The 21,900-nt window shown below is 34.6% G+C and overlaps 1 protein-coding gene and 1 pseudogene across 1 annotated transcript in view; one reads left to right on the top strand and one right to left on the bottom strand.

Annotated features, from left to right (window-relative positions):
- The window catches only part of LRP1B (LDL receptor related protein 1B), a gene marked incomplete at its 5' end in the record, with an annotated part of 1,521,642 nt that overhangs the window by 552,319 nt on the left and 947,423 nt on the right, over positions 1–21,900 (bottom strand). The window lies entirely within an intron of this gene.
- Positions 12,426–13,138, top strand: LOC133097681 (swi5-dependent recombination DNA repair protein 1 homolog; annotated as a pseudogene).

Genomic DNA, 21,900 nt, shown 5'->3' on the forward strand with positions numbered 1-21,900 from the left:
TTTGTCTCTAGATATTTTTTGATTTCCTCTTTGATTTCTTCAATGATCTCTTGGTTATTTAGTAACGTATTGTTTAGCCTCCATATGTTTGTGTTTTTTACCTTTTTTTCCCTGTAATTTATTTCTAATCTCATAGCATTGTGTTCAGAAAAGATGCTTGATATGATTTCAATTTTCTTAAATTTACTGAGGCTGCATTTGTGACCCAAGATGTGATCTATCCTGGAGAATGTTCCATGCACACTTGAGAAGAAAGTGTAATCTGCTGTTTTTGGATGGAATGTCCTATAAATATGAATTAAATCTATCTGGTCTATTGTGTCATTTAAAGCTTCTGTTTCCTTATTTATTTTCATTTTGGATGATCTGTCCATTGGTGTAAGTGAGGTGTTAAAGTCCCCCACTATTACTGTGTTACTGTCGATTTCCTCTTTCATAGCTGTTAGCACCTGCCTTGCCTTATGTATTGAGGTGCTCCTATGTTGGGTGCATATATATTTATAATTGTTATATCTTCTTCTTGGATTGATCCCTTGATCATTATGTAGTGTCCTTCCTTGTCTTCTTATAACATTCTTTATTTTAAAGTCTGTTTTACCTTATATGAGTATTGTTACTCCGGTTTTCATTTGATTTCCATTTGCATGGACTATCTTTTTCCATCCCCTCACTTTCAGTCTGTATGTGTCCCTAGGTCTGAAGTGGGTCTCTTGTAGACAGCATATAGATGGGTCTTGTTTTTGTATCCACTTAGAAAGCCTGTGTCTTTTGGTTGGAGCATTTAATCCATTCACGTTTAAGGTAATTATCGATGTGTATGTTCCTATGACCATCTTCTTAATTGTTTTGGGTTTGTTTTTGTAGGTCCTTTTCTTCTCTTGTGTTTCCCACTTAGGGAAGTTCATTTAGCATTTGTTGTAGAGCTGGTTTGGTGGTGCTGAATTCTCTTAGCTTTTGCTTCTCTGTACAGCTCTTGATTTCTCCATCGAATCTGAATGAGATCCTCTTAGGCTGTCTTCATTTCTTTTCATTCTTTTTTCTTTATTCTGTTCCGCAGCAGTGAATTCCACCATTCTGTCTTGCAGGTCACTTATCCGTTCTTCTGCCTCAGTTATTCTGCTATGGATTCCTTCTAGTGTAGTTTTCATTTCAGTTATTGTATTATTCATCTCTGTTTGTTCTTTAATTCTTCTAGGTCTTTGTTAAACGTTTCTTGCATCTTCTTGATCTTTGCCTCCATTCTTTTTCCGAGGTCCTGGATCATCTTCACTATCATTATTCTGAATTCTTTTTCTGGAAGGTTGCCTATCTCCACTTCATTTAGTTGTTTTCCTGGGGTTTTATCTTGTTCCTTCATCTGGTACATAGCCCTCTGCCTTTTCATCTTGTCTGTCTTTCTGTGAACGTGGTTTTTGTTCCACAGGCTGCAGGATTGTAGTTCTTCTTGCTTCTGCTCTCTGCCCTCTCTATTTTTACTTTTAAAAATATAAACCATAGTACATTCTATTGTTTAAATTTTCCTTCTCTTTCTCCAATTAGAGATACTTGACTTAACTTTTCTTTTTCTTAAAAAACACATGATATAAATAAAAGTATATTTCAAAATAATATGGAATACAGATTTTATTATTTACAATCTGAACCATGATCATAGTAGTACTGTGCTATATCTCTAAACGAACAGCAAAATCCAACACAATATCTGAACAACTATAAAAAGGACTGTTCTCTAAGTTTTGTTTAAAGTGTGTAAGCTTTTAATCATTTGCACTCTCCATTACTGGATTCTTCACAGTTATAGTAACATATTTTGTATAGTTTATGCTTCTTTCTCCAATATTTTATAAATGTGCACTATTAACTTGTATTGAGTGTTCATTTGGTAGCAGAGACTTTGAAATGTGCCACAGATAAAAAATAGTCTGGTAGCCAGAATTCTAGTAAAAATTTACATTTATTATTGTATTATGTCAGACTGTCATAGCAAAGTTATAAGGATACTACTATCATTTTTCATTTCATAGATGAAGATTCTGAGATTCAAAGAGATTATTTTAATCAAATATACATATATGGCCTGTCTCCAAAACTAGTGTTCTTTCAAAGTCTCCATGCTGAGTGCATTAAAAAATTTAAGGTAATGAAATAATTTTAAATAAAAATCATAATTTTAAAGGTTTTGAACAATTTAGACTTTTCAACAAGCATCTAACTTAATGACAACTGAGATCACATCAATTTCAACCTAGAAGATACACATTAATAATAACCATCCCTTTCTAAATCTAATTTTGTGCAATGCACAGTTCTAAACACTACAGATTAATTCATTTAATCTTCACAATTCTATAAGGTAAGTACTACTATTATTAAACCATCTTACAGTTAAGAACACTGAAGCAAAGAGAGGTTAGGTGGTTTTTCCTGGATCACAGAATGAATAGTGGCTCCAGGATATGAATCAAGCACTGATTTTAGAGTCCATGGCATAAATCTCATTTCTACACTGTCTGCTTCCACAGATGGATAGAGTTTAGTCTTCTTTCTCTTGACATATAGATATGGAACTTAGATTATGATGGTGAAGTTGAGTAGCTCATTCATTTATGTTTTTATTTACACTCACAAATTTATTTTTAGGAACAGAGAAGTTCCCTGTGAAGAAAAAGGGCAGAGACTTTGTAAGAGACTCTTTTGAAAGGTGTATAGCACAGTATAGTGGACTGAGCACATGTGTTTCCACTTCCGTTTCTTCTACTAACCCACTTGAATAGAAATATGGAAACATAAAACAGAATAAACCCATAGTGAATCCACATAATAAACAAGAGAATGACAGGCATATAAACAAAGTGTACAAGATGGTCAGTGTATGGAAACAGGAAAATGGGGAAATAGGCAGATAAAGTTGCAACCTAGAATGTGATTTTAAAAAGGCTACAGAGGAATGGAAGACATCCCTTTCCACAGAACTCTAGATGACCTTGATTTTAGCTTGGAAATAACAGAGTGAAGTGCAAAGAAAGGTTAAAAATAGGGTGATTAAGTCAAGATATTTTTATATGTAATACTACCTACCACCACAATGTCCCCCACCCTTTGCCCTAAGTTTACAGATGGCTAATGGCTGATAGAAAGTCTCAAATAAATACATAAGCAAAGCTCTTTTTTAAGATAGTCAGTGAAAAATTGGGGATATTAAGGCTGGTGCCCTGCAATAAGGTTCTTTTTATTCTGACCTTTGGGGAACCCAAATCCTGACCTTCTAAAGCAAAACCTGCAAACTCCCTCCTATAAGACATCTTCATGCCATGCACCTATCTGTGCCTTCAGGAGAAAGCTTCATGTGTTAAATCTCTAAATGTAATGCAGTATGTGTTCAAAGCTATGCAGAGCTCCCAGGAAGAGATCCCCCTGCAAGGAAGATACCAAGTGAAAAGAGTTTTATTTTCATAAAGATAGAGGAAACCCAGGATAGATCACCCAGTCCTTTCTTAAATGTCATGGGAAACCAGGATATTCAGTTCAATGAGGAAAACTAGCAGAGTGGAAAGTAAACACTAAGATAAAACATAGAGATGCAAAATGAATAATTCATAAAATATCTTTTAAATCATCATATATTCAAGTACATATCTCATTCTAGAAAAGTTAAAGATCATTTAAAAAAGTAATATTTAGAGAATAAAACAGGACTCAGAGATTAAAAAGTATGTCTAAATAAAAATATTTTTAATAGAATGGCTAGAAAATGTGGTTGAGGAAATCTTCCATAATAAAGAAGAAAAAGACAAACAGAAAATACGATAGAAAAGGAAAGAAATAAAATATCAGTCTAAAAAGTCCAAAAGCTGTACTTGGAATCATTGGATTCTTCACTTCCATGCAGTCACAGAAAAAAAAAAAGAAGAAAAATTCCAGTTTTACTTAAAAATGTCCTTAATTGACCAGTAAAAAGTATCAGTTTTGTTAAAGCTTGACTCTTCAGTCCAGGCCTTTTTAATATTCTGAGTGACAAAATCAAGAGTGTGCAGAAAGCACTTCTGGTGCATAGTGAAGTATGACTGTGTGGAACAAATGTACTTATGAGATGGCTTGAACTGCAGGAAGAATGTGCTACATTTTTCACAGAATATCATTTTATCCTTGAAAGAATGTCTGACAATCTATGGCTATTCAGACTTAGGTATTTGGCAGATATTTTCTCAAAAAAAAAAAAAAAATGATGGAGAACAAAGTTAGAAGACTGACAATACCAAACTTTGAGACTTATTATAAAGCTACAGTAATTGAGACAGTGTGGTATTGTTGAAAGAATAAGTTCTCTTTCTTTATAGAGCCTATGCTCTAGTGAGGGAGACAGACAAGAAATAAACAAATAGAAAAGACATCATTAAAATTCCTATAAATCAACAGCAAATAAATAAATAACTTGATTGAAATTGGGCAAAGGACTTAAATAATCATTTCTCCAAAGAAGACATGCAAACAGCCAACAGGTATATGAAACAGGTATATAAAAAGAAGCTGAACATCATTAATCATCAGAGAAATGCAAATCAAAACCACAATGAGATATCACCTCACACCTGGCTATCATAAAAAAAACCCAAAAAACAAACAAAACGAAAAACATAACAATGCTGGCAAGGATGCAAGGATGTGGAGAAATTGAAACTCTTGTACACTGTTGCTAGGAATGTAAAATGGCACAGCCATTATTGAAAATAGTATGGAGATTACTCAAAAAATTAAAAATAGACTACAATATGACCTAGCAATTCCAGTTTTGGGTATATGTACAAAATAATTGAAGTCAAAATCTTGAAGAGATATTAACACTCCAATGTTCACTGCAGCATTATTCATAATAGCAAAGGTATGGAAACAACCTAAATGTCCATCAAAAGATGAATGGATCAATAAAATGTGGTATGTATATACAATGGAATATCATTCAGCCTTAAAAAAGAGGAAAATATTCTGGTGGGGGATGCTGATAACAGGCAAGGCTACACATGTGTAGGGATAGGGGAATGTAGGAAATCTCTGTATTTTTGTGTCAATTTTGCTGTGAACCTAAAACTGCTCTAACAAAATAAAGTCTTCTACAAAAAGGGAATTTTGCCGTATGCAACAACATGGATGAACCTTGAGGAAATGATGGTAAGATTAGCCAGTTGCAGAAGGATAACTATTGTATGATTCCACTCACATGAGGTATCTAAAATAGTCAAACTCATAGTAACAGAGAGTAGAATAGTGGTTGCCAGGGCCTGAGGGAGGGGGGAAAATGGGGGAGTTGCTGTCCAGCAGGTATAAAGTTTCAGTTATAGAAAATGAATAAGTTCTAGAGATCTGCTGTACAACATTGTGCCTACCACTAATGATACTGTATAGTGCACTTAAAAATCTGTTAAGAGGATAGATCTCTTGGCAAGTGTTCTTACCACAATAAAAAAAAGATAAGAAATAACTGAAGACTGCCATTAGTCCTATAAAGAAAACAGGCACAGTTTCATTTTTTAGTTAGTTTCCCTACCTTTGTCTGCATATAACTCCATTCTACTCACCCTTCATTGCACAAGTCTAACCCCACCCTCAGTGAAATACTTCAAACTAGCACATCCCACATTGACTCTTCCTTCTCACTGATTCTAAAGCCTCTACAGACAGAATCATATGGTTTCATATTAAATCATTGCTTTTTCTTTTCTTTTCACTTGTACTAATTTTGACTCCTTATCCAGAGATGAAAACTCCTGAAAACAAGGATGCTGTCTTGTACTTCTTCGTATGCTTCACAGTGCTTTGCATTCTTTTGAACTGAGCATGATGTAGAAATTACCTAAATACTGTGAAATGACTGGGGAAATAATATCCCTAAAAATATCTCCCATAATAATTCATCACTTAGAAAACATTTAAATAAAGCCATCTCTCCAATTTCCTCTTGATATTATCTTTTAAAAATTTCTCTTTTTAAATATCCTTTTTGAAGGTCCCTCTAACATAAAGAACTTTGGTTTTGACTGTGTAATTATTATTTAGAATCACATTTGTTTCTCTCACTTTTTTTCTCATGCTGTTATTCATACAAATATACTAGAATCTTCAGAAATTACCAGATTTCAAAAATTGCTTGCTTAAGTTGTATGTAAGTAATTATGAATTTCTCTATTTCACTATTACAGGCTGAACTGTGAAAAATTCATGTGTTAAAGTTCTAACTGTCAGTACCTCAGACTGGGGCTGTATTTGAACATAAGGTCTTCAAAGAGGTAATTAAGTTAAAATTAGGTTACTAGTGTGGGTCCTAATCCAATATGACTGATGTCCTTATAAAAAGAAAATTAGGACAAAGACACACACAGATGGAAGACCCAGGAAGGAGAAGATAGCCATCTACAGGCCACGGAGAGAGGCCTCAGAAGAAATCAACCATGTCCACACCTTGATTTCAGACTTCAAGACTCCAGAACAGTGAGAACAATTTCTGTTAAGGCACCCAGTCTGTGGGACTTTGTTATGGCAGCCCTAGCAAATGAATACATTTACTAATAGGGATATAGAAGAAATTTATGAGCTATAAAAAAGAATTCATATAAATATCATAAATATAAATTGATTCTACCATACAGTCTCCAAACTCTTTACTCAAAAGAGAAAGAGACAGACAGACAGAGAGAGAAATTAAGAAAGGAAATAAATTTACTGCGACCTACTAAGTTCCAAGGCCTTTGCTAGGCTTTGAACATAAGCACATATGATTGCCTCATCATAAATGAGATGTGATGTGTTAAAACACCTGTCAATAAACAAAATCTATAACTTTTAAAAATAATCCATAAATACAGCAACAAACATCAAAAGAAATAGCCCAAAGAGTTGAGATTGTATCTACTGCCTAGGAATTTGGGTAGGGGAAAATTCTCACTTGTGACTTCAATAACTAAATTTCACCCTAATAGCTCCAAAATCTCTCTCATATCCCTAACTATCCTCTTAATCTTCAGTACATGTATCCTACTACATCGTAGGAATTTCTACCTGACTATAATGAAGTCACTACAAACTTTACATGACCAAAATAAAATCCATTTTATTTTTTCTATGTATGCTTCTTTCCCAATAGATTTCTGTTATGAATTTTTGTGTCCCCTGCTAAATTCATATGTTGAAATCTTACTCCCAAGGTGTGGTGCCTAGGGGGGTGATTAGGTTGTAAGGGTGGAGCCCTCATGAATGGAATTAGTGCCCTTACAGAAGGCACACACCTGAGAGCTCTTTATCCCTTCTGCTGTGAGACAGTAAGACCAGCTGGCTGGCTGTCAACCAAGAAGCATATTCTCATCAGACACTGAATCTGCTGTCTCCTTGATCTCGGACTTCCCAGCCTCCAGAACATTGAGAAATAAATGTTTGCTATTTAAGCCACCCAACCTATGGTATTTTTGTTATAGCAGCCTGAACTAAGACAGCTTCTGACAGTAAATGGTCCCCAACGCAGTCATCAGAGGTAAAAACCAGATAGTCATCTTTTTTTCCCCCTATCACCACCATGGCGTTTCCCAGGTGCCTTTCTGATCTGAGCAAGCCCACTTAATTCTTCACTTTATATTCTCAGGAATGTTTTATTTTCCCTCCATTCCCACTAAAACTGCTTAGCTCAGGACCCCATTATTTCTCACTCCCCTGACTATCATTGCTGAGGAAACACTAGAGTGATCTTTCCAAAATGCAAATCTAAGAATGTCACTCTGCCGCTTAAAATTCTCCAATGGCTTGCTTTCCCCTGCCAAACCACTTAGCATGGCACAAAGGCCATCCATGATTTGATGCCTACTTAACTTTCCATCACCAGATCTATTACTGCCCACTATGCACCATGTTCCAGGAATACTGAACTGCAGTCAACTTTCAATTTCCCAAGGACAGATTAACCACGTTATAGAAAAAAAAAAAAAAAGATGAAAATAAGCCAAAGACAGCTTATTTGTAAAGAAAAAGTAAAACTGTTGTGAATAAGAGAAAAATCTACATATCAGAATGAGTCTATTACTTATAATTATATAGGAACCATTCCATTTTTACATTGTACCTACTGCAAATCAGGAACGCCCCTCCACCTGGACAGTTAGAGGTGAATATGCTTGCTTACAGCAGTCTGTTAGCCTGTTAACTGCTCTTTGGTGCAGGAGCAGCTTTTTGCAGTTTGTCTGAAGCTCTGGGCAAAATTCTATTTCTTAGGGCAGTGACGGTACTAGAAGTCTCTTTGCTCTGCCTTCTCCCAAGACTTGTTTTTATTTATTTTTCTTAAACAGAGAATCCGGAGAATGACAATGAAGGTGGGATGGAGAGCACTGAAGAACAAAGCCCAGAATTTTGCTTTGAAGCCTTTGTGACCTTGAACTGACAAATGTGGTCCAAAATTCTCTCAGTTCATTGTTAACGTTGAGGTTTGCCTTACTGAGAACTGAGGGGGCAGTCTGGGGTTGTAGCGAAAAAAACTTGAGAATGGCAGGTAATTTAATTTCCAAGTTGATGGCCTGACTGTGCTGCTGGTGAACTAGTATTTGTGCAATGATGAAGGAGAGAATGACAGTGAGAGGGAAGAATTTGCTGACAAAAACAAGGCAGTTCCGAATAACTTCTTGCTGGGATATTTAGAAAACAAAAAGTAGAGTTTATTCAATGAAAAAGATTGTTTTCATTGGAAAAAGGGAAGAGGAGAAAGAGGAGGGGGAGGAGGAGAAGATCTACTCAGCTCAGAGCAGACTATTTCAATATTTTAATGAAATACTTTTGAATTAAATATCTACCTTGTATCACAGTTGTGTTGAATTGTGTCTGAACAATGTTTTTTCTGTATTCACCCAATTTCCATTACCCTAGTCAATAGGATAATATAGAGTGGATATAATTTTCCAAAACAATGATTCATTAATATCCTATGCCCTTTTATATTTGCCCTCAATTTACTTCCTCCATATGGAATCCTTGCCTCCACTGCTACACCTAGCTGTACTCCCATTATATGAATAATGGACACATACCCAGATTTCTAGACTCAGCTCAAATGGTACTGCTGTTTGGGAACTTTGATTGTCCCCAAGACGTAGAGTGTGGTTCACCTGACCTTTTGTGTTGTTCTGTGTACAATTCTAACATTCCTAATCCTATGGTACTATATTTATTTACATGTCTGTCTCTGTGTTTAAAATGTAAGACTCTTTGGGGGAGGAATTAGTCTTATTAACTCTTATCCTCCATACATATGCCAATGCCAGTTACAGGGATGGTTTTTAAGGCTGGCTGAGAGTCACTACAGTAGGTGAGAGTGTGGCTTGGAGTCACAAACGTGCTTTGATATCTGGCTATGATACTTCCTCTCTGGGTGATTTTGAACAACTTACTTGGAATCTTATTATTAGTCTCCTCATCTGTAAAACAAAGAAGATTCTACTACACTCATATAATATATGAAATAGTTAGCCAAGTGACTTGAACGGTAAGGGCACTAATCGGTACCTATATACAATAAAAGAAAGAATGAGTCAAAAAAATAAAATCTAAAACATACATGTGACTATACTGATTCTAATACATAAACATTTCAGAAAAACATTTCTACCCACTGTCAATTGGAATGTGTGTGGAATTATTTTTCCGGAATTAATGGTGAATTACTGTATTTCTATGATTTTACACTACTTCTCTTGTGGCTAGCAGAATGTGCCACCCCAAAATATGCCTCTTTGGCTTGGATTATTTGGAACTGATAATTTTAAGGAAAACCAGACACATGAGAAGCTCTGAAAACAGAGTAGGAATTACCTTTTGGTATGAAAAATTTACATTAGAAAGTGGGCCTGTACCAGGAAGAGAGCTATTACCTGAGATAACTTTTTCATCTCAGAGAGTTATCTGCAAGGCAGGGCAACCTTTGTTTACTAAACATCTCCTATTCTCACTTTTCCATGAATTGCCTTCTCTTCTTTGAAGCTGTAGACCCCTTTCCTTAACTCAGGAAATAAATGGTATATAAAATATAAATGGTACATAAACCTCCATAGTATAGCCATCTTTTGAATCTTATATCTTTGTGGGGCTCCTGTACATAGATAATTTTTTTTTTCTCTTGTTAATCTGTCCTTTATTACAAGGGATATCGGCCAAGAGTCTAGGAGGGTAGAGAGAAAATTGTTTCCTCCCTCCCCCTTACCACTAGTTAGATTCATTCACCTGGAGGCTGGTTGAGATTAGTAGTGTAATTCCTGACAATGGAAAAGAATAATGCTAATTGCCTGTGGTGATCACTCCAAAGTGATCAAGTTCAAGTCACATATAAAATGGCCTATTAAGATAGAAAAAAATAGAATATTAGAACCTCAATTTATATTTGTAACTGTTATAAACAAGGGAGATTAACAGCATTCAAAGACAACTTAATTCTTTGTTTGACTTTTATGTATGCATTGTTTAGGAGAAAGGTTTAAAAGAATCATTTCCGTGCTGTTAAGGGGCTCAGCTTAAGCAAGGTCTAAAGAGGGTTAAGTTAAATAATGACCTTCTCTGTTTTGGACTGAGTTGTGTTCCACCATCACCCCCCCCCCCACCACCAAATCCATACTTTGAAATCCTAACCTCCAGTGTAGACTACATTTGGAATAGGGTCTTAGAGAGGTAACTAAGGTTACAGTAGGTCATAAGGGTGGGACCCTAATCCAATAGAACTGGTGTCATTATAAGAAGACACTATACCAGGGATGTGAGCACAGAGGAAAGACCACATGAGGACACAGTGAGAAGGTGGTCATCTGCAAGCCAAGGAGGCCTGGGGAGAAACCAAACCTGCTGACACCTTGATCTCGGACTTCCAGGCTCCACAACTGTGAGAAGATAAATTTCTATTGTTTAAGCCACCCGGTCTGTAGTATTTTGTTATGGCAGCCCTCGCTGACTAATACACTGGCATATATCTGCTAACTTATTAGGAGCAGAACAGAGCACTGGGAAAGTTATTTAAAAGAGCCTGAGACATTTTGAAGGTCCAGGCTGACCTTAGGAGCACAATAGGAGAAGTACAATAGGAGCCACTGAGAGAAAACTCACCCTAAATTAAAGCAGATCTGAACCTTACCTCTAAAATATATTCCAATTACCTACTTCCAAATTATTTCTAAGACCTCCACTGCTTCCACTTCCACTGCTACCACACTAGTCCAAGCTGTCACAAACTCTCACCTGAACTCTTATACCAGCCTCCTAAAGTTCACCAGCATCCATCCTTTTCCTCTCCCATAGTACAGTCTTCACACAGCATTGAGTAATCATTTTAAAACAGAATCTCGTCGCCCTTGGCCCTCCTCTCCTGTGGCATGAAGCTCCTGCTACTCCAGCCACATTAGCCAGAAACTGCCAAGCATTTTCTGGCCTTAAGGGGTTTTTACTTGCTATTTTCTCTGCCCAGAAAGCTCTTCCTAAGACATCTTCACAAGGCTAGATCTTGCATGCCATTCAAGTGTAAGCTCAAATAGCACCTCCTTGGCAAGGACTTTATGGAAACTCTTCTCTCTTTTATTTCACACTGCTCTTCCCCATCTGACATTTTCATAAATTTTTATGCATTTACTATCTACTCCAGCTAAATGCAAGTTCATGAAGATAGGGATTTGAGCTACTTTTCTCACCCCTGTGTCTCTAGCTCCTTGAAAAGGCATAATCTAAATATATAATGATTAATAAATGCTCCCTATTCTAATAGAAATTCTAGTTCTAGAAATAATTGGGGCTGATACTAGAAATACCCCCAATTCAATCACTCTGATGCTTAGGATACGCTTTGGGCAAAAGGGCTGTGTATGAATGAGAGAGAGAAAGAGATAAATTGAAAAACTGACCACCTAGCATTATCATCACCTGGAACTTGAGCAGTTTCATGGATTTTTCTTTTTTCTTTTTTTTTTTCTTCTGTTTTGATATCCCTGAATACGTGGGACACTGGAAAACAGATCTTTTTCTTTAAGTAGCAACGGTGTCTCAAATTTCTGATGCTGAGTTTCATCAGTGAACCTGGTTAAGGCAGCAAGTAGTGACCTGGTACTGCTCCTTCCATGGCAGTCGTGGTAAATGGGGACATTTCTAAGGTTGGGTGCCAGCTCTCTACTAAGTAGTGAGGCATGGCTAGAAGAGGGAGTATCTAAAGGTCGGCAATTAAGATCTTCCTCAGGAAGTAGCCCTGGGTTCCTTTTAGAGATTGCAAACAATAGGAAGATCCATTTAAAATCAAAGTAAGCAGAGAGCTGCAGCTGCTTGTGTTTTCTGCACTCTCTGGGGATGGCTGAGGGAGACGGGAAGCAGGTGATGTCTGGGAACTGGAATCTGAGGATCAGTGCTGGAGCTGAGTAGAGTTCCCTTTCCTCCAGGTAAACCAAGATTTCATTTTTAAGATGGGAAGTCTAGGAAACTCAGCCGTGATTTTACCTAGCACTCCACAGGCCTGTGCCTCCACCATCACCCCACATAACCAGTACAAGAAAACAACCTATGAGTGTAACACGTAGAGAAAATGATTAAGCAAAACAAGATCTTCATTTAATTTCTTGTACAGTGTGGTAAAATATCTTAAAGTAGAGAATGAAGAGAACGGTTAGAACTTTTCAGAGAATCCAGCACCTTCAACACAAGGAAACAGCTTGGAATTTCAAAAAAAATCTAAACACATAGACAGTGAACATGAAGTATGTGTTTGAAAAATACCATCAAGAACATCAATGCATGTGGATCTGAAACACTTGATACTGGGTCATGCAGTGATCTTCAAACTGATTTTTCTGAATGAGAATCTTCCAAAAAAAAAGACTGAATGAAGAAAAAACAAAATTGGTGAAGCAGGTTCAAGAGAAAGGAGACTTTCTTCAGAGGCTAAAACTAGTTAAAATGTATAGATCAAAGAAAGGTCTGTCTCAGACACAGTTGTTAACAAAGAGGTGGAGAAGCTGCAGCCAGCTGTTGCTCTGAGTTGCAGTCAGGTGTGTCTAAGAAATCAAGGTTTACTCAGTTGATAGACCACTATGGGTTAGATGAGAAATTGCTACACTATAACAGAAATGATGAAGAACTTATAGGTGTTTAATTAATAAGTTTTTTCCAGAATATCTTTGTAAATGACAACTTAATTAAAAGATACTTATACATTTTAAAGGGAAGATATAAACCATTAAGGGCTTAGAGAAAGATATTATGGTGAACCTGGATCAATTGAGGGCATTCTGTTATATAAACATAAACTAAGATCTAAAATGAAAATTTAGTACTTTGAATAAATTTTTCAAAACACTTGACAGTTAAAAAAATTTTAATCATGTTTAAAAAAATTTGTACAATTTTGGATGTAACTTTTAGGTATTTTTTGATTTCCTCTTTGATTTCTTCAGTGATCTCTTGGTTATTTAGTAACGTATTGTTTAGCCTCCATGTGTTTGTGTTTTTTACATTTTATTCCCTGTAATTCATTTCTGATCTCATAGCGTTGTGGTCAGAAAAGATGCTTGATATGATTTCAATTTTCTTAAATTTACTGAGGCTTGATTTGTGACCCAAGATGTGATCTATCCTGGAGAATGTTCCATGCACACTTGAGAAGAAAGTGTAATCTGCTGTTTTTGGATGGAATGTCCTATAAATATGAATTAAATCTATCTGGTCTATTGTGTCATTTAAAGCTTCTGTTTCCTTATTTATTTTAATTTTGGATATTCTGTCCATTGGTGTAAGTGAGGTGTTAAAGTCCCCCACTATTATTGTGTTACTGTCGATTTCCTCTTTTATAGCTGTTAGCACTTGCCTTGTGTATTGAGGTGCTCCTATGTTGGGTGCATATATATTTATAATTGTTATATCTTCTTCTTGGATTGATCCCTTGATCATTATGTAGTGTCCTTCCTTGTCTCTTATAACATTCTTTATTTTAAAGTCTATTTTATCTGATATGAGTATTGCTACTCCGGCTTTCTTTTGATTTCCATTTGCATGGACTATCTTTTTCCATCCCCTCACTTTCAGTCTGTATGTGTCCCTAGGTCTGAAGTGGGTCTCTTGTAGACAGCATACAGATGGGTCTTGTTTTTTTATCCATTCAGAAAGCCTGTGTCTTTTGGTTGGAGCATTTAATCCATTCACGTTTAAGGTAATTATCGATGTGTATGTTCCTGTGACCATTTTCTTAATTGTTTTGGGTTTGTTTTTGTAGGTCCTTTTCTTCTTCTGTGTTTCCCACTTAGGGAAGTTCATTTAGCATTTGTTGTAGAGCTGGTTTGGTGGTGCTGAATTCTCTTAGCTTTTGCTTGTCTGTAAAGCTTTTGATTTCTCCATCAAATCTGAATGAGATCCTTGCTGGGTAGAGTAATAATGGTAGTAGGTTCTTCCCTTTCATCACTTTAAGTATATCATGCCACTCCCTTCTGGCTTGTAGAGTTTCTGCTGAGAAATCAGCTGTTAAGTTTATGGGAGTTCCCTTGTATGTTATTTGTCGTTTTTCCCTTGCTGCTCTCAATAATTTTTCTTTGTCTTTAATTTTTGCCAATTTGATTACTATGTGTCTAGGCGTGTTTCTCCTTGGGTTTATCCTGTATGGGACTTGCTGAGCTTCCTGGACTTGGGTGGCTATTTCCTTTGCCATGTTAGGGAAGTTTTCGACTATAATCTCTTCAAATATTTTCTCTGGTCCTTTCTCTCTCTCTTCTCCTTCTGGGACCCCTATAATGCGAATGTTGTTGCATTTAATGTTGTCCCAGAGGTCTCTTAGGCTGTCTTCATTTCTTTTCATTCGTTTTTCTTTAGTCTGTTCCATGGCAGTAAACTCCACCATTCTGTCTTCCAGGTCACTTATCCGTTCTTCTGCCTCAGTCATTCTGCTATTGATTCCTTCTAGTGTAGTTTTCATTTCAGTTATTGTATTGTTCATCTCTGTTTGTTTGTTCTTTAATTCTTCCAGGTCTTTGTTAAACATTTCTCGCATCTTCTCGAACTTTGCCTCCATTCTTTTTCTGAGGTCCTGGATCATCTTCACTATCATTATTCTGAATTCTTTTTCTGGAAGGTTGCCTATCTCCACTTCATTTAGTTGTTTTTCTGGGGTTTTATCTTGTTCCTTCATCTGGTACATAGCCCTCTGCCTTTTCATCTTGTCTATCTTTCTGTGAATGTGTTTTTTGTTCCACAGGCTGCAGGATTGTAGTTCTTCTTGCTTCTGCTGTCTGCCCTCTGGTGGATGAGGCTCTCTAAGAGGCTTGTGCAAGTTTCCTGATGGGAGGGACTCTGGATGTAACTTTTAATACATTATTTTATTTTGGTAAAAGAGTTCTATTATAAATGTTAAAAATAATCCAGTCAGTGAATGTCTAATCTTAAACTGGTCTAAAAATACCTGCATCTCTTCTAAGTTTATGACCCTTGCTTCCATCCTTTTATCACATATTTCCATCTGGATGGTCTAGCAGGTAATTAAACTCATATGTTCAAAACTTTTAAATAAATAAAATCAAAATAAGCAAGTCTAATCATGTTGGGCAAATTTTAAGGTAGGTAATCTTACTAAAAGATTGAACCTCCTGATATTCTGAGCAGGTTGGGACTTGGAATCACATTAATGTGAAATTTTAAAAAATACGGTGCTATTTTGTTCTGACAGAATAGCAATCTCTGGGATCTCTCACGCACTTACTTTTATTCACCCAAGCTCTATGTCTACAGCTCTCTCTCTCTCTTCATATATATATATATATATATATATATATACACACACACACACATATATGTATATATATATACATATATGTATATATATATATACACACACACACACACACATATACACATAGATATATACACACACATATATATACATTTTTATTCCCCCTTATAACTTCTACTCATTTTGAGATGGGGTTGAAGGGGCCATAGTTGACCATGAGTCAGTTAGAACCAACTATCCATTAACTTCTCTGCTGAAGTCCCTAGAATTGCCTTGTATCAGATTGACCTTCCCGGTCTGTCTGTATGACAGGCATTCTATGGCTTCTAATATAGGATTTTGTTAAAATTTCTGTTTCATTTTGGAGTCACATGTATTTTTATAATAAACATTTTCTCCCTACTTGAGATAGCCAGAATGAAAGTCTTTGTTCCTGGTAACCAAATTCTGTAGAGAACAGTGCCCAGGAAGTATTAATTTCAGTAGACCTTGTCCTAAATATATCCTTATTATTATGTTCAGTTCTTGGTTTTCAGTTTTGTGAAGACTTTGAAAAATAGGAAATGGGCTTAGAAGATGAAAATCATGATGTAGAAGGGTCTGAGAACCATGCAACTCTGAATGAAATAAAGAAAACTAGGTGTCTAACCAGATATTGCAAATGTGGGAGCAGGGGCTGGGAAAAATAGTACTGCTTTCATTAACTGACAGAGTGCCTATGAGTGCAAATGATGATTAATGGTAGAGCCTTAAAAAACGTGTAAACCATTTGACTCAGAAATGCGACATCTAACACTGTACCCTAAACTCTGCAAATAATTAGTTATATGGATAGTCATCACAATATTTGTAATTTCCAAAAAAACCTAAAAATTAAATATTTATATATAGGTAAGTATTTAAATATATAATTATATAGTATATAAACATTGTATAAAGTGTATAAACATTAAAATGATATTGTAGAAATGTTTATTGACCTAGAAATCAATGTTTATGACAAATTAAAATTGAAAGGAAGTTTATATATAATTTTTTTAAATGTCATAAATTTTAACTTTTCTAGATAAAGTTTTAAACCAGAGTTCGACAACAAAAATTACTGATATCTTTAAATAATTCTATTCTGTCCATTTCTAAAATCACTTACTAATTAGCATTAATATTAAATTTTGATTTCAATTAATTAAAATCATTTTTACAGTGTGCTTCTTGAGCAATGTTTTCTTTTAATATCATATGACAATCAATGAATTAGCATTTTATTCTGGTTTGAGCACACTGTATATTAGAAGGTTCCAATATTTTAAAAATTGCTTCAAATGTTTATTCTATCCTGGATAATTTATTACTCTGTCCTTATTATTAAAATATGAAAGTCATTGTAGTTACTACCCAACTCTTGACACTACCAAATAATACTGTAAAATTTACAGACTAGAAATATGTGAGTATAAATATAAATATATTACTGAGAAAAGGTTAAAAAATAAATACTGTCACAAATAAATGATCTTTGGTGCTCCCATTTGCCATGTTCCTGTCTTTCCCAAATAATTTAATATATCTATTCACTAGAAAATAAAAACATATAAAACCTCCATGTTATAGCAGATTTCAGGAGGAAATGTTGCCCATTTAAATAATGTTACCAAAATATTATGTCATTTCAACTCAATGCTTTCAATTGAATTGGACAGGATAGCTGCCAGCTGGAGCATACTCTTGAATCAGAAAATTTTTAAAAATTGTGATTTGTAAAGTGAGCATCATCCTATAATCCTTTATTTTGTAATATATTAAATCACAAATGTCATACTTTAAATGTGAATCATAAAACAAAAATGCATGTGCTTTTTATAAAGAAACTCAGAATGAGCATCCCTATGTGATCCCTTAATTGTGCCCTCATTTTCATACCTGGAAATCCATGAGATAAGGACTTGGTATACTAGAAATAAGTCACAATATAATGTTCTTGAATAAAGAATGCAACTCTGAATTTGCAAATGCATACAGTTCTGATTATATTGGGGATTTAAAACAAAATGGTAACCTTATTGATACAAGATTTTTTAAGAAGAAGGAATGGTAAGATGATCTGGAGATGGGATTTTTGTTATTCTACACCAAGTATTTTCCAACTTTGATTAGATTTCTCACAACCAGAATTCCCTCTGAAAAATATGGATGGCAAAATATCATGAGAGAAAAAAATACATGAATGCTTTGGTTTAATTTGCATGGAAATGATTTGGAGGTATATTGGCTATTTCAAAAAAAGAAAAACATGTTTCAAGGGGGCTGTCCAGATAAATTTTCAAATAGTAGAATATGGTTAAATAATTTTGAAATTTTCCTGATAGTATATATTATGGCTATGTTCTATAACTATGCAGCTTTTATGTAATCTATTGTCCATCCAATGGAAATATAAGAAGTATTCTAACTTAAGAAGTCTCGATAAAATTTTGCCTCCATTAAAGGCAATATTACAGATGATGAGGTCAGATCCATTTTTTAAAAAAACAAAAAATGTTCTTCCAAATTGAAATCTTAGCAGTCCTTAAAATGTCACAAGTATTATTCATGTCTCACTATTCCAGTAACTACAGAGTCCTCCTGCAAAGCTCTTAATCTCTAAAATAACAGAATCTTTTTTCCTACCACACATAATCTCATTATTAGTCAATTCAGCACAGAATAATCTCATCACTGGCCTTTTGCATACTGTCCATCTTTGATACATCCAAATCTACATATATAGAACGATTATACCCACAATTTAAAAACCTAAAAGCATACGATTTTTTAAAGGTGCACATAATTTATGGTCACTTTTTCCCGTACTACTGAAGATATTCCTTCAATGGTTATAGTTTAAATATGGAACCTTATTAATTAGAATTAAATTGATGCAGACATTTATTTCAACTTTGTGCTGATACTGATTATGAAAAGAGAAAAAACAGAAATTTGATATTGATGCTCAAGTACAAATTATTATTATTATTTTTTAAAATTTACCTAAATCTAGGTATATATGAGCCCCCCCCCCCCCAATCCTCTGTGATCAGATGCCATCTATCCAAGTCTAATTTGGGTTGAACAAAACTGCCAAATCCAGTAATTCCCCCTTATCTGAGGTTTCAATTTCCATGGTTTCAGTTAACCAAGGTCAACCAAGATCTGAAAATATTAAATGGAAAATTCAAGAAATAATTCATAAGTTTTAAATTGCACACTGGTCTGAGCAGCATGCCAAAATCTTGTGCAGTCCTGCTCCGTCCAGGCTGGGGTCCCCAACCATCAACATAATCTGTTCCTGACATCCAACCATCTATGTAGTCATCACTCAGTGATCCAGGATCACCCAAAGCAAATGATTCTCCTTGTGCTGGATAGTCAGAAGTAGTAGTAGCCTGATGCTATCTCACACTACCTGTGCCATTCACCCCACCTCACCTCATCACATAGTCATTTTATCATCTTACATCATCACCAGAAGAAAGGTGATTACAGAACAATATTTTGAGAGAGAAGAGAGAGAGACCACATTCACATAACTTTACAACATATTTTTATAATTGTTCTATTTTATGATTAGTTATTATTGTTAATCTCCTTCTATGCCTAATTTATAAATTAAACTTTATCATAGGTATGTATGTATAGGGAAAAAAAACAGTCTATAGAATTTGGTATCATCCTCAGTTTCAGACATCTACTGGGGGTCTTGGAATGTATCCCCCAAGAATAAGCAGGACTACTGTAGTAAAAGGACTCAGGTCTGATTGTTTAACTCAGTTGAAATGAATAATACTCACCAGATCATGATATGATTCCAAGCTATTTGTTATATTCCAACATGAGATAATGCCTACAGTATATGGTCAGACTTCTGGAATGACCTCTTTGACTCTCTTGATTAATTTTCTAGCTCTAATTAAAATGTTGTTGAATTATATTAACTCAAAATTCTATCATAAATCTAAAGCATACTACATCTTTTCCCAATGTAAACATTTACTACTTCTTCTTTTTAAATGAAAGGGGAGACATGGGGCAATATAAAATAATTGTATCTCTACTCAAAAAATTATACATTTTCAAATTTATTCTTGTTTTAATGCCATACATGAATAATGTAATTTTTTTCCTGAAAGTGACTCCAGAAAAGTTAACCTTTAGTAGTTTACAAAAGAGAAACGATCACTATTTAATGCTTTTAAGTATGGTAAAGCTGAGATGATTTAATTATTCCATTTATGTTAATGAGACCATTCTCTGATCACTAATTATAATCTGGTTAAAAAAATAGTACTTGATGTACTTTGCAATTGTAGTATTTATCCATTCTGTAAGGTAATTAGCATTAAGAAGTGTAACATATTGGAACACAGCAATTTAAGGTGACAAAAATTGCTGGAATAGAATCATATATAGTCCTTTGGAGATTTCTCACTTTAATTTAATGTAAAGTTTGATGGGCTATTAGTTTTCATTAATGGTGGCTTGAGTACTTAGAGAAGACAACTATGTCCTATACTTAGTACTGGGAAAATTGCCTGGATATATTTCATATATTACTGTTACTTTAATGAATAGTATTATAGCAATTAGAAGACTGACGGCTTAGAAAATTTAGGTGGTTGTATTTGAAGTTCTTTGAACTAAGTGACATTGTGCAGTGTACACTAAAAAGTAAATTACCCCTCTTTAAAAAGTATGATTTGAAAGCAGAATCACTTAAGATATACAGCATAATTATAGTGCATTTAAAATAAACTGGTTTGTATATATCAAATTACAGAGGGAAATGCAATATAAGTGTAATAATTAAATCACTGAATCTTTTGCTGAAAAGCGGTTGTAACACGATTTTTAAGTAAATAAGGTATCGTTTGAATCTTTTTAAATGATATGTTATTTGTCCAGCTTTTCATCACTTGTATTTTCTTAAGTAGAACTTGCTTACATAATTCAGGTATAAACTTGACAATAATAATTATATAAATATCTAATATAATTGCACTGGTGATCATTCATATACCTAAGAGAATTAACATTTTTTTCAATCCTCGTGATAGAAACTGGCATTATTTTTTCTGATATGTTTTAAAGACTCTTCATTAAAAGAACCATTCTCAAGCATTATAGACCATGTTTCATGAATGCTTTCTACTGAGTAATATTTTACAAATGTATACTCTGGTGTCTAGAGATCATTCTCTCAAAAAAAGTCAATCTTTTTTTAAAGAACATGTTAATAATTTTCCTAAATCTAGATAATTTTAACTGGCATAATACAATTTCATAAACATATAAATCATTCAAGCTTTTAATTTTAGAACATTTGAAATTAAAGCAACAAACTAGAAGTTCTACCAAGTTAAGTTTGTTCTAAATAACTATAATTAATTTCTTCATATGACTGATTTATGGTTTATTATTTCTATAAACATACACCATAACAGCTTGAATAATCATATTTACTAGAAATTTCTTTCTTATTAAAATGCATAATCATTAATAGCAACTTTGTATAAAATAAATTGGAAATAAAGAAAAACACATGGGGCAGAACTAATTTCAACATCATTAACAATTTCATACACACAAAAACTAAAAGCTTTCCTTTAGAGAAGTAAAGTTATTGTAGATGACTACTTTTAGCTCATATTATATGCGTAAATTAACTGTATATACTATTTTAGTAGATTAGTTCAATGACAGCAGTAAAATTACATGTACACATCAGGTATTTTTTAAACATAGCAAAAGCTCCATGGAGGAGGAAAGTAAGTTGGATGCCTAGAGCATTAAAAAAACAAAAAGCAAACAAAACAGAAACAAAAAAACTCTTCTAAAAGCAAAAAGTATTTGAAAATATGGTCCATTAGTAAATTTGCATTTCCTGTTTTCTCTCTCTTCCTTAAATGTTCTTCCCCCCAGATACCTGAATAACTCACTCCTTCACTTCCTGCAGATTCTTGCTCACTTACCATTTCCCAGTGAAAACTGCCATGACCTCACTACTTAAAATTATAATTTTTCTGGTTCCTCTCTCCCAACCCAAGTCAGCACTCCCTATTCTTATGCCCTGGTTGAATTTTCTCCATTAGTGTCTTTCACCACCTGAC

This window comes from Eubalaena glacialis, chromosome 1, assembly GCF_028564815.1.
Source record: "Eubalaena glacialis isolate mEubGla1 chromosome 1, mEubGla1.1.hap2.+ XY, whole genome shotgun sequence".
Taxonomy (NCBI): Eukaryota; Metazoa; Chordata; class Mammalia; order Artiodactyla; family Balaenidae; genus Eubalaena; species Eubalaena glacialis.